General features: G+C 40.1%; 1 pseudogene; it reads right to left on the reverse strand.

Moving 5' to 3' along the window:
• Positions 1-1,789: 1,789 nt before the first annotated feature.
• LOC134390044 (beta-1,4-galactosyltransferase 4-like) lies at positions 1,790-3,215 on the reverse strand (annotated as a pseudogene).
• Between the last annotated feature and the right edge of the window lie 9,079 nt (positions 3,216-12,294).

Consider the following 12,294-nt stretch of genomic DNA (forward strand, 5'->3'; position numbering starts at 1 on the left):
CTGGGATCTTATTTGCCGTGGTGAACAGTTTGGATTTACTCTAAATGCAATGGGAAGCCAAATGGAGAATTTTAATGGGGGGAGTAATGTGTGTTAAGAATCACTGTGGCCACTCGTGAAGAATGGATTACAGAGGAGCAAAAGAGAGCAAGAGCAGTCAGTGGGTCGGGAGACAGACAGTGGACCCATGTGGACACAGGGAAGGTGGAAAGAAATGGATGGATGCAAAAATGTGTATTTTGGAGAAGGGGCTGACTAACATTGCATGTGAAATGTGAGGGAAAGGGGGAATCAAGGAGCACTCCTAGGCTCTGGGCTTGAGAAACAGGATGAATGGTTGTGCTATTACTGAGGTCATATATGCAGATGCTTTGGGCCCCAAGTTGCTGAAGGACCACCTCAATTTTCATATACCCAAGAGTCCAGGGATAGAATAGTCCAGGGATGATTAATTTAAGAGCTCAAGGATGTCATCAAGAACCTTGGCTATTTCTTTCATTTTTTTCCCTCTCCATTATATCAGCTCTATTCACAGTCCCAAGATGGCTGTCACTACTCTAGGTGTAGCTCCAATACCTGTCATATAGCTACAATACCACAGCATGAAGGTGGCAACAGCCAGATGCAGAAAAAGGAGTGTTTCCTTCTGTGTGGCTCATTTAGTCAGTGAAGAAAACCTTTCCCAGAACCCCCCACTATCTTCCCCTCACATTTGATTGACCAAAATTACAGCACAGCACCATGCCCAGACAAATCCCTGGTGGGAGGGAAGGCTTGGTGCCGGGCATGGAAACTAAAATCAACTGTAAATGAGCAAGAGGAAACTTACAGGGGTGAGGGAAATATTCTAAAACTGGGTTGTAGTGATGGTTGTACAACTCTGTAAATTTACTAAAAATCGTACACTTCAAATGGGTAAATTTTGTGGTATGTAAATTATACATCAGTAATATTTAAAAAATTAAACAGAAAAAAAAAAATGGGGACCAGAGCCCTGTGGTACTCAAATATTTAGAGTTCAAACAGAGGAGAAGGGGCATGGAAACGTGTCATGAGGACTGAGAAGGGAAACGGGAGGGTAGTGTTGTGGAAGGTGGGCAGAGAGAGTGTTGCAAGGAGGAAGCGGTCAACTGTTTTGAAAGCCCTGAATGTTTGCAGAAGAAAGATGAGCACAGAGAGGTGACCACTGGATTTGGCAAGATAAGGTCATGCTGTCTTTGATGGGAGCCACTGTGTCCTCCGCCACCTCTTCATTCCCGGGTTCACCGTGTCTTGATTCTTCACCTTATCTCCCCTCCTCTGTGGCCTTCTTCTCACTTGTGACCCATCACTTCACAAATGACTGTGCAAGATAAATGAGTAACAGAAATACACTTTGGTGCCTTTCTACCTTGGTTAAGAACAATTGTGGTTCCGGGGTAGTCAGCAATCTTATTTCCAGCGGCCTTATTCTCATAATGTATCACTTCAAATTTCAATAAATCTCCTTCAGCCAGGGTTCTCAAGTAACTTTCATTATATTCTGTGAGTCATCCTTTTATAGTTAGTTCTTCAAGTATCTATATTAAAGTACTTAACTCACATGATCAAAACAACTAAAAAAGCTGCCTTGTTACACTTTACATTCTGTATCACCAGGAGCTCTGCTGCTAAGAAAATACTAAAAGGAAAAATTCAGCCCCCAAATTAGCTGCAACAGGTTCTTAATGTGTGCTACTAGGGCAAGTCTTTAGGCCAAAATTATTGTAATCCAATAATCAGTTCTGAACGCCACCAAAAGATCCAGGGGTCACGAACCAGTCCAGAAATCCACTGTGATGTTGATATATAAAGGATTGTGTTCCACGGACATAATTATAAGAACAAACATTCAACCCATCTCTTCTCCAGACTCGTGATACCTGGTGCAATTGCTTCATTCATTCTACATTCACCTCATTGCCTCTGCCTCTAGTGTGGAAGATCATTGTGTACTTACCCACGGCAGGCTTGGCCAGGATGTTTTCATTCTATGGAGCTCAACCATGAGTCTGAGGACATCATCTTCCCCATCCCATCCCCAGTAGTTGTTAGAGAATCCATTTGCCTTGAAAAATTGATCTCAGTATAGAGCAGTAACACCCTCAAAATATCTGTCACAACGTAGCCTGTACCCAGGGCTGTTCCTGGCAACCAGGAACATGTTTGGGCTGATCCTCACACTTACGAAGGTTAAAGTCATTCTCAGGCAGCAGGTCCACATTGTGGAATGTGAAGCGGTCCCAGTTTTCTTCCTTCGGAGCTTCTAGATAGCCCACATTCAAGAGTTTGGCTCGATTAAACGTTTCACTTCCAGCCTGGTGGGCGATGGAGATGCCATACTCCAGCTTCTGCAAGAAGGGGCGAAGGTGTTCTAGCAGGTACATCAGATGTTTCTCTCTGTTCTGGTGGGGAATAAGGATGGCGACCCACTGTAAAGCCTTACATTCCTCAGGGTGATACTGGCCTCCAAACACTTTGGGATTTTCTGCCTGTACGTCTTCTGAAGTAAGATCTGGTTTGAAAATGAGCTTGTTCTGGCCTCTGAGGTATGGAGACACAGCACGGCAGTTGTCAAATTCTGCCTTCTTCATGGATGCTTCATTAGTCAGGTGTTTTTCCTTCCCAAAGCTATCCCTATTGAAATTAGCCTTTAAATCCTTGGTCTTAGGAATCTCTCGAATAGTACCCACAAAGCAGTTACTGGTGGCCCACCGAACCACAGCAAGGCACAAAGTAAAAAGCAACAGTAACCGGAATTTGCAGGAAAGGTGGAACGTCAGGTTGAAGCCCGTGTCTTTTATGAGTAATACTGTCTCTCTCTGCTTCACTGCAGGCAAGGGAGCTTCAAGTTAAACCTTTCCAGTCTGATGGCGAACTTGCTGACGGCTGAAGGTGCAATGCCTGCTGTTGCTCGGTCGTTCTGCTCCGAGGATCTTTGCCTTGGATGTTCCCACTCTGAATAAAAGATCTTCAAAGTGATGGTCAGTTCTCAAATCATCTGCATCATCTCTGGCAGCAGAGGCAGCACCGCCCGTACCTGAGCACTGCCTCCCGCCCAGCTCGGCCTCTGCAGACCCCCGGCCTGGCCCACTGCTCGGGCTGAGGCCCCACGCCTGCCCAGCCCCAGCCCGGTGACTGACCCAGCCACTGCCCAGCCATCCCAGCACGGTGCTGGCATCCCCAGAATTGCGCATCTTCTCTTTGGTTTACTTTTGCTTTCTCCTTCTAAAATGCCTTGATTTGAAAGCTTAACTCATCCTTGATTAATAATAAATGTGTTTAAAGTTATGAATTCTCTTCATGACTTTAGAAGTATCCCATGGTTTCCATGCATTGTGATTTTAATATTGTTATTGTCTACATTAGTTTCAGTTCTTGATTTGAATTTTTTCTTGACTGAATTGAGAAAAGCTTTCAAAATTTTTTGGTGGTAGAGCTCTTTGTTTTTTATTTGCATTAATTTTCACAGGTAAGCTAATGTCTCCTGCTGTAATCTCATTTCTGTCCAGTTCCTACATTTGTTGAAGTTGTTGCCATATGGATTTAGGTGCTATGTTATTTGCTGTAAAAACATTTATGGTAAACAGATCTTCACTGTGTGTACCGTTTATTTTGGTATAGAGACCATTGTCGTCTATTTTGTTTTTTCTACCAAAGTGGCAAACTTTCCCTATTACATAGCTAGACCTTTTCTTCATGTTACAATATAGTCTAATTTTTCTCCCATTTTGTGCCTGTCCATCATCATAAAAACCCACATCTCATAATAAACAGATGAATTCATAACTTCTACATCTTTGTTACCAGACGTAGAATGCCAGGTTCTTTGGGAGTCAATGTCATGGAAATGAACACTGAATCCAGTATACAGTTGAGGGAGTGAGGTTTACTGAGAGATAGCTTGTGCATGAGGGGGTCAACTGGAAAGGGAGGTGTTGCTTTCCGAGTGTTCAGTGCAAGGAGTTTCTACAGGCAAAAGAGCTGGGCAGGGGGCTTGGGAAAAAGGGCAAGGTCTCTGGTCTCATCATTGGGGTCTTCATCAGTTGGTCACAAGGTCTTCTATTTTTAGCCTCAGCAGGTGGGGGGCTGACGGTTATCCTCCTCATTGTTTTCTTGAGGACTGCAAAAGAATGCTTATGCAAAGGGGTTAAGCAAACTTGAGTAATGATATGTTTGTGGGAAGGGGACATACCTGTGTCTTTAGGACTTATCTTTAATCCCTGTCCTCCCTGGTGTTCCCTGCAACAAGATGTGTTCTGTTGCCCCTGGGGTCTCTGCTGCATTTCCAGCACATACACTACTGCTGGATTCTCGGTGTGGACAACAAAATGGAGTCTCTCTTGTCAGCCTATCCTTTCTCCTGGCTCATCTTGACCTACAGCTTCAATTACACTGTTAGCATTCCAGATGTCTCAGGGCCTTTCCTATCACAAAGACAAATGTAGAATTTGGGGGACTATAATCCCAATAAAACCAACCAACCAATCTAATGTACAGATTTATAACTTGGACAACACAGAGAGCAGAAGGAGGCTGCTAGACCCTAGAGTTTTTATTAAAGAATCACCTGGGGAGTTGGTAAAAAAAGACTCAGGTTCCTGGACTTTGATCCCAGAAATCCTGTATCTTAAGATGGGAAGGGTCCAGTGGAGACAAAATGGAAATTTCAAATAAGCACTCCATGTGATGTTGCTGAAGATGGCCTGTGGACCCCCTTAGGAAAGGAAAGGCCTCTGGCTAAAAAATAAATGCAGAAATCCTGAGGATGCATAAAAATTGTCTATTCCTCTTTTTCCATGGGTTCCATAACCTCACAGGACAACTCTGCATGGAGCTACTAGGAGAACAATGCTATTGCCACACATGCACTGATTCTAGATCTTCTCTTACTCTCTGCAAACACCTAGCATCCTTTCTTTTCTCCAAGATACCACTTACCTTACCCTGTATTTTGCTATTGAAGTATAGCCCTAACGGAGAGGAAGAAAACAGGACGTCTTCCATGCAGTTTGTACCGATATGTTATTTCCTCAAGAGTGAAACACTTACCTCAGGGATACGTATTAATTATTGCAGGAAACTTGGGGCCATATTGGCTATTTTAACATAACAAATTAGCTTTAGGTGGATAGTTTCTGTTTTTTGCTTTTGTTTTTTCCTTCCAGCGAGAGACTTTCAGTTTACTGCTGACAAGAGTGCTGCTGTCTGTCCTTCCCTCCCTCCCTCTTCCCCTTCTTATCTTGCTACTTGTATTGATTTCCTGGGGCTGCTGTAACAAAGTACCATCAAGTGAGTGGCTTAACAATGGAAGTTTATTGTTTAACAGTTTGGGAGACTGGAGGTCTGAGATTAAGGAGTTGGCAGGTTGGTTCCTTCTGAGGCTGTGAGGGAGAATCTGTCCCATGCCTGTCCCCCAGCTCCCGGTGTTGGCTGACGACCTCTGGCCTTCCGTGGCTTGGAGATGTGTCCCCTAATCTCTGCCTCTATCTTTGCATGGCCTTCTCCCAGTGCATGTGTCTAAATTTTCCCCTTTTAAAAATAACACAGTTGTATTGGGTTAGAGCCCACCCCAACAACCTCATATTAAATTGATCATCTTCAAAACAAACAAACAAACAAACAAAAAACTTTATTTCCAAATAAGTTCACATTCACAGGTGCCAGGGGTTAGGACTTCCACATATTTTGAGGAGACACAATTCAACCCATTACCCTCCCCTCCTTCTGGCAGCACAACTATCGCTTCCCACTGCTATTACTAACAGTACTTTATATCTCTCATCTTCCTTTGACTACTTGTTTGATTTTGCCTCTTCACTTATGTACTGGTACCTCTTTCATAGGATGGTCAACCAGCCAGTGAATTATTTACTTCTATTTACTTTCTAAATATTATTATAACTGTAAAATCCATTCATTGTAAAATTATGAAAATAATAAACTATAAAAAAGAAAATAAAACTTACCCATAATACCACCAAGTGGATAAGAGATAACAGTACCATAAAAGACATTATTGATTTCAGATAAATGCTAATTTAAAAATGTGTATTTTGTAATCAATAAAATACAGTATATATATATATATATATATATGCACACATATACATAGCTGGAACCATAAAATTCCATAAAAATGTCCCAAATTCCCAAAAACATTTTTTTGTATTCCCACCAGTTTTTCTAAGCATTAGCTCAAGTATTTTCCCAAGATATTATACATATTTTTAAAAATATGTTTAGTGACTGTATTTCTTGTAGTGTAATAATTTAACATTTATGTGTTTTCCATTTTTTTGCTATTTTGAATTACACTGAAATGAATGTCATTATATATATTTTATGTAATCCTTGATTATTTACTTGGGATATATTCTAGAACTGCAGCTACTGAATCAAGAGGTATAAAATTTTAAAATGCTCTTTACAATATTGCCAAATTTTTCTTCAGAGAATTTCTTACAATTTTTATTCCCGTTGTTCATATAGATAACCCCAGTGGAAAGTTTATAATTGTTGCATTTTTTCTTTCTCTTTTTTCTCTCCTGCTTGCATCCCTCTCCCCCTCCTTTTTTCCCTCCTTCCCTTCCTTCCTTCCCCACCCCGTCTTTTTCCCTCTTTCTTGTTCTTGCTAATTTGATATACAAAAATGGCCCAGTGTTTTGTTAGGTATTTTTTAATTATAGGCAATTATGAAATCTTTATTTTTAATTTCTGGCTTCTCAGCCACTTAAATTTCCTCTTTTGTGGATTGTTAATATTGTTTATCTTTTTACATATTTTAAACAATGCTCACATTGATTATTTGACCTCTTTAAATATTAAATATTTATTTTATTTATTACAAATACTTTTTTCTAGTTTGCTAATTGTTTCAATTTTGTTGATGGTATTTTTGACATGCTAAAGTATTAAATTCTTACCTAGTCATTATATCTATTTTTTATTTCAACTTTTTTAATCTTGAAAAATGGCTTGTCAATTATTTACCAGAGCCTCAACAAGGCTCAATGGAAGGAGGTTAAACTTAAACAATTAAACAAAAACATTTTCTAAAGGTAATACATAGCATTTATTGAAAGCTTTCTACTGTCAGACCAGTGACAAGTGTTTTAAACTATCCTCACAACAACCTTGAATGGTTATCTTCAATGTACAGATGAAGAAAGTCGAGTTTGGAAAGGTTAGCAGATTTTCTTAGGGCACAGAGTATTAAGGGCCAGGGTTAAATCCAGAATTTTCTGAATATAAAGCTGGCATTTTGAACCATTCTGCTATATCTCTGCTAAAAGTTAGGTGTGAGCCAAAAGTTCAAGTAATGAAAACTTTAAAAATATTATCTTCGTATTTAAATGATCAAAAAACAACTTTGTTTTCTATCATGCATTTATTTAATAAACACTGTATTTGTTGAAATCTGAAGTACACTAAGCACTGTGGTAGGTGCTGGTGATACAGAGAAAAACAAAGTACATTCACTCTTGGGAAATGTTTCAGAATGAAGCAAATAAAATCAGATAAACTGATAATTACCTAACATGTGCTATGCCCAAAGTACTCAGAAAATGGAGGAATTGGCTCTGTGTATATGTCTTGCCCTGAACTTCATAGGCATTCTTCTCTTAATGTCTGAAAATCTATGTCACTCTTATACAAATCTACTCCAGAAATTGAGATTACCTTAGCCACATGGCTACAAGCCTTTGTGCAGTCCCAGACACTGGCTTCTTATCTTCACATAAACTTTGGTTGCTTGCTCTCTACTCCCTCTTCTCTCAGTATAAACTCACTTTCCTGAGCAATAATCTGCTGTGTGCCTTTTAACAGGAACAGAGCAGGCAGTTTGGAGTAGAGGATGTTTCTTGAGTTCCCAAGTGGACCTTTATAAGGTCAGTCTATGTGGGCTGCAGTGGTCACATTAAAAGAATACTGCCCTTTTTGGAACCTGTTTGCTTTTTGCCCTCCACTTGAGTTATGTATCCACTTCTTTCAGAGGCTCCAGCTAGTGGCTGGTAAACTTCCTTCCTAATAGTTAAAACACTCTATTTTTTTTAACAACATTGTGTAGTATAGAGTGCTTTCATATTAATGGCACCACAGGTTGGTGCGACCTTAAAGGCCCCTTGGTCTAATCACTTGTCTATTCTCAACTCTCCAGAGAAGGATGTGGTGTAGAGGTTAAGGGCACAGATATAGATTTGATTTCTGACTCCACCACATGCAATTTGTGTGTCTCTGGACAAGCTCCTTGAGCTTGTGAAATCTTAGTTTCCTTAACTATAAAATGGAGGTGACTCAGAATTTTAGGGGATCCTGACTCAATAAATAATATAAGAAATATGTATTATTGTCCTAGACAACTGATCTTTTGACATTTAGTTAACAAAAGTTTTTTGAGCATTTGCAATGTGCCCACACCAGTTCTAAGTCTAGGTATTCAGCAGAGAATTATAATAACAATTATAACAAAACAGAGAAAGACCCTTTTTGAAGCTTACATGAGAGTGGAAGAAACAGACACTCCTCAAATAAATATAATTCTATAATACGATTTTAGATAATAATAAGTTCTATGAAGAAAAACTAAGCAGCCTAAAGGGAAAGAAACAGGAGATGCTGTTAGATGAAGACATCAGGGAGGTATCTTTGAAGGTGATATTTGAGCAGAGACTTGAATAAAGAAAGGGAATAAAATGTGACTTTCTGAGAGAAGTGCATGGCTTGTGAGTAGTTGTGGAGGGGAGATAATCTTGAAAGGAGAGGAAAATATTTGATTCTTCCATTTTACATTTCCAGCTAAACTTTATTTCTTTGATTATAACTGTGGCTTGAGACTGGACCTCATGGCGGCTTGTTTTTTTACGTGAGTTACACTCACTGACAAGCTGACTGTGTTGAATGACTCTGGGGAAAATAGGATAATTTAGTCAGGCTCCCTGGCATTTCTTGTAAACAAGTTGTGTGTGGGTGGAGTTAGTGTGCATGTGCACTGATGTATCTTTCTAGTTATTGCTTTTGTGTGTTCTTGAGTTTGTGAAGCAGGCTGGCCGGCAGAGCTGGTGTCTAAATGTCTAACAGTAGAGTTGACTCTGCTGGCAGCTGCTCAGTTTCAGTTTTTCTTTGGACTTTGCCGGTAGCAGTTGAGTTTCTGAGTTTCTCCTTTGTACCTCCTAACTCTTAGTGTTGTGTGTGCTGAATAAAGACTGTTCCTACTTCAACCAAGGTTCCAAGGACCTTTTTGCTGATTAATCTAGCTCATAGACCTGTGCGGGAAGGGTTTGTGAATGGGCTTGAGGTATCTGTGAGCTCCAGACCCAGCCCTAGCTCTACAGTGACCCTAGAAGAGCAGTGGAAATTTGATCCCAGCTTTTCTTGTGCAGGTATTTTCTTTTTCTTTTCTTTTCTTGAGCTGTCACTCAAGCAGGCTCTTCAACTTGGGAGCTCAGAATTTGAATGTGGGCAATAAATCAGCTGAGCTATGTAATGGGTATCAGAGATCTCCATTTTACTTGGCAAATAATTGCAGGACTGAACCACATCTTAAATGTGATAATAACGTACTGTGTAAAAGTGACTTCCCACAATAGGTAATAATGTATTATAGGCAGATTTGTTTCCTTTATTTTTACCATAGGTTTTTCTGATTTAAAAGTTAAAGGAGGGCCGGCCCGTGGCTCACTCGGTAGAGTGCGGTGCTGATAAAAGTTAAAGGAAATGTTGATTAAGTGCCTTTCATGTACCAGGCACTTTATATATGTGTTTCATTTAATATTCACAATAACCCTAAAAGATAGGAATTATATCCTCATTTTACAAATGAGGAAAGGAGGCTCAGAGAGGTTAAGTAACTTGTGCAAGATTGCATAGTTAATAAGCAGCAGAACTAACACTGAAACCCAGGTCATTGTAACTCCAAAGCCTGTGAGTTTCCACTCTCACAACATTGCTTCCCTCAGGCAGAGAGTTTTAACCAAATTAGCCAGTAGGACATTTTCCTCTGATCTTAAAATAAATAACGTCTCCCAAGGAGGTTCCTCAAGTCTTCATATTGTATCATGGGTAGAAGAAGATGGAATTTGGAGTGTTTGATAGGCAGCTATTTTATAAGTTAATTTTGAGGGGAGTTCATGACATTGAAGAGAAGTGTCAACCCAATAATAATTCTCACACCCCAGAAAAGTCCTCTCTTGATAAATAAAGGCTGACTCTGTGTCACAAGCATGTGCACATGCTGTTTTCCCTTTTCCCAACCCAGCTCTGCATTCCTTGAACTTGAATGAGGAGCCATACAGAAGATCATATTGAGGATATTATTCTGTAGGAGGAACTATCATAGTTTAGCTTGGCTATTGGCAGAATCTAAATTTGAATATGCAAATTAAATATAAATATGTTTAACGCCTCTTCCATAATTTTCTGTTGCTCATTTGCTTCCTATATTCCCATTAGTGAGTAGTGTCATTTCCTGAACAGTGGCTTAAACTAGAAACACAGGTGTTATCCTGGATTTCTTCATCTCCTGAATCCTTGTATATTAAATAGTCACCAAATCCTGCCAAGTCCTACTTCTTAAATCCAGAATCTCTGTATACCGTAAGTTCAGAGTTAAGACCCCAAACTAGCCACTTAGTAGCAAGTTAATGAACTTCTTTGTGTTTTCATTTACTTATCTTTAAAGGATACTGTTTTGGTTTCTTGTGGTTTCGGTACCAAATTTCCATAACCTTGGTGGCTTAAAACAACACAGAGTTGTTATCTTATGGTTCTGGAGGTCAGAAATCTGAAATAGGTCTCAGTGGGATAAAATCAAGATAGGGCTGTGTTTCTTTTGGAGGTTCTATGGGAAACTGCATTTTTCTTGCTCTTCTATTTCTAGTGGCTACCTGCATTCCTTGGTTTGTGGTCCTCTTCCTTCTTTAATGCCAGCAGTGGCCAGTTGAATCTCCTTTTGCTTCATTCATCCACTTTAAGGAGACTTATGGTTACATTGGGCCTATGTGGATAACTCAGGATCCTCTCCTTAGCTTAAGGTCAGATGATAAGCAACCTTAATTTCATCTGCAACCTTAATTCTCCTTTGCCATATTCACAAGTTCCAGGAATCAGGACGTGGACCTCTTTAGGGGGCATTATTCTGCCTGCGGCAGGTACCTATCTCACAGGGCTATTGAGAGGATTCAATGAGATAAGCCTATAAAGCACTTTGCAGAAGGCGTAGCACGATGTAAATACTCAGTAACTGTTAGCCTTATTGGTGTGATTATTAGCTTGTGTCTTCAGTCTTTCCCTCACTACCTCCCAGACTACTCTTCATATTGAACTCAGTGACAATTTCAAGATTCCAATCTCATCACACTCTTCCCATCTTCAGTTCTTACTTTGGGGCCCCTTCTGCTCTCCTGCTACCCTATTTTCTATGTATCGACTTACTATTCTCTAATTGTTGGTTTGCCTATCTTCTACCAGAATGTACTCACGAGTGATTGTGTCAGTGTGGTCCATGAATCAGCAATGTTGGCATCACTGGTAGCCCACTAGTAATGCAGAATCTAACCCCTCTTCCCATGAAATGAATCAGAATCTGCATTTTAACAAGATCCCCAAGTGATTCATACGTACATTAAAGTTTGAGAAGAACTGTTCTGGATGGTATGCATGGTATGTAGTAGGTGCTCAATAAGAGTATATTGAAGAAAATAATAAATAAATACCAGGCACTTGTATTAGGTACAAGAAGTACATAAATAACAGCCGTGATTTCCCACAGCTCTTTGCATGTATCCTGCGCTCATGTTTCTTCACATCTTCATGTAGCCTATATGAAGGGCACCTTGGAATGGTTTGAAGGTGGGAGATTAAACTCCTCCAGGAGTTTAATTATATGGGGGACATCATGGAGTCCAGCTAGGAAAGGATTTTTGTCTGTTTTGCTTACCACCACATCCCAGCACCTGGGCTAATGCCTTGTACATAGCAGATGCTCCCTCAATATTATTGAATGAGTGAATTCATGTGTGTTTTTCCCCAGTGGGATCTCCACCCTAATGCGGGAACCATTTTAAGCTCAAATCCATTCATGAAAGTACTCTTTCCACCCAAAGAAATGGGATATACCATATCTCTCTCCTCCTGCCACAGGAGACTGCTAATCCCTAAGAACACACAGGCAGCTGCTCTGGAAACAAAATGTTCAAACAACAGAGAAAGAGAGAGAAAGCTGTAGTGCTTTGTCACCAAAGAGAGAAGTCATTTGTGGGCCATTAATTCACATAG

This window comes from Cynocephalus volans, chromosome 11 (assembly GCF_027409185.1).
Source record: "Cynocephalus volans isolate mCynVol1 chromosome 11, mCynVol1.pri, whole genome shotgun sequence".
In the NCBI taxonomy this organism is placed as follows: domain Eukaryota; kingdom Metazoa; phylum Chordata; class Mammalia; order Dermoptera; family Cynocephalidae; genus Cynocephalus; species Cynocephalus volans.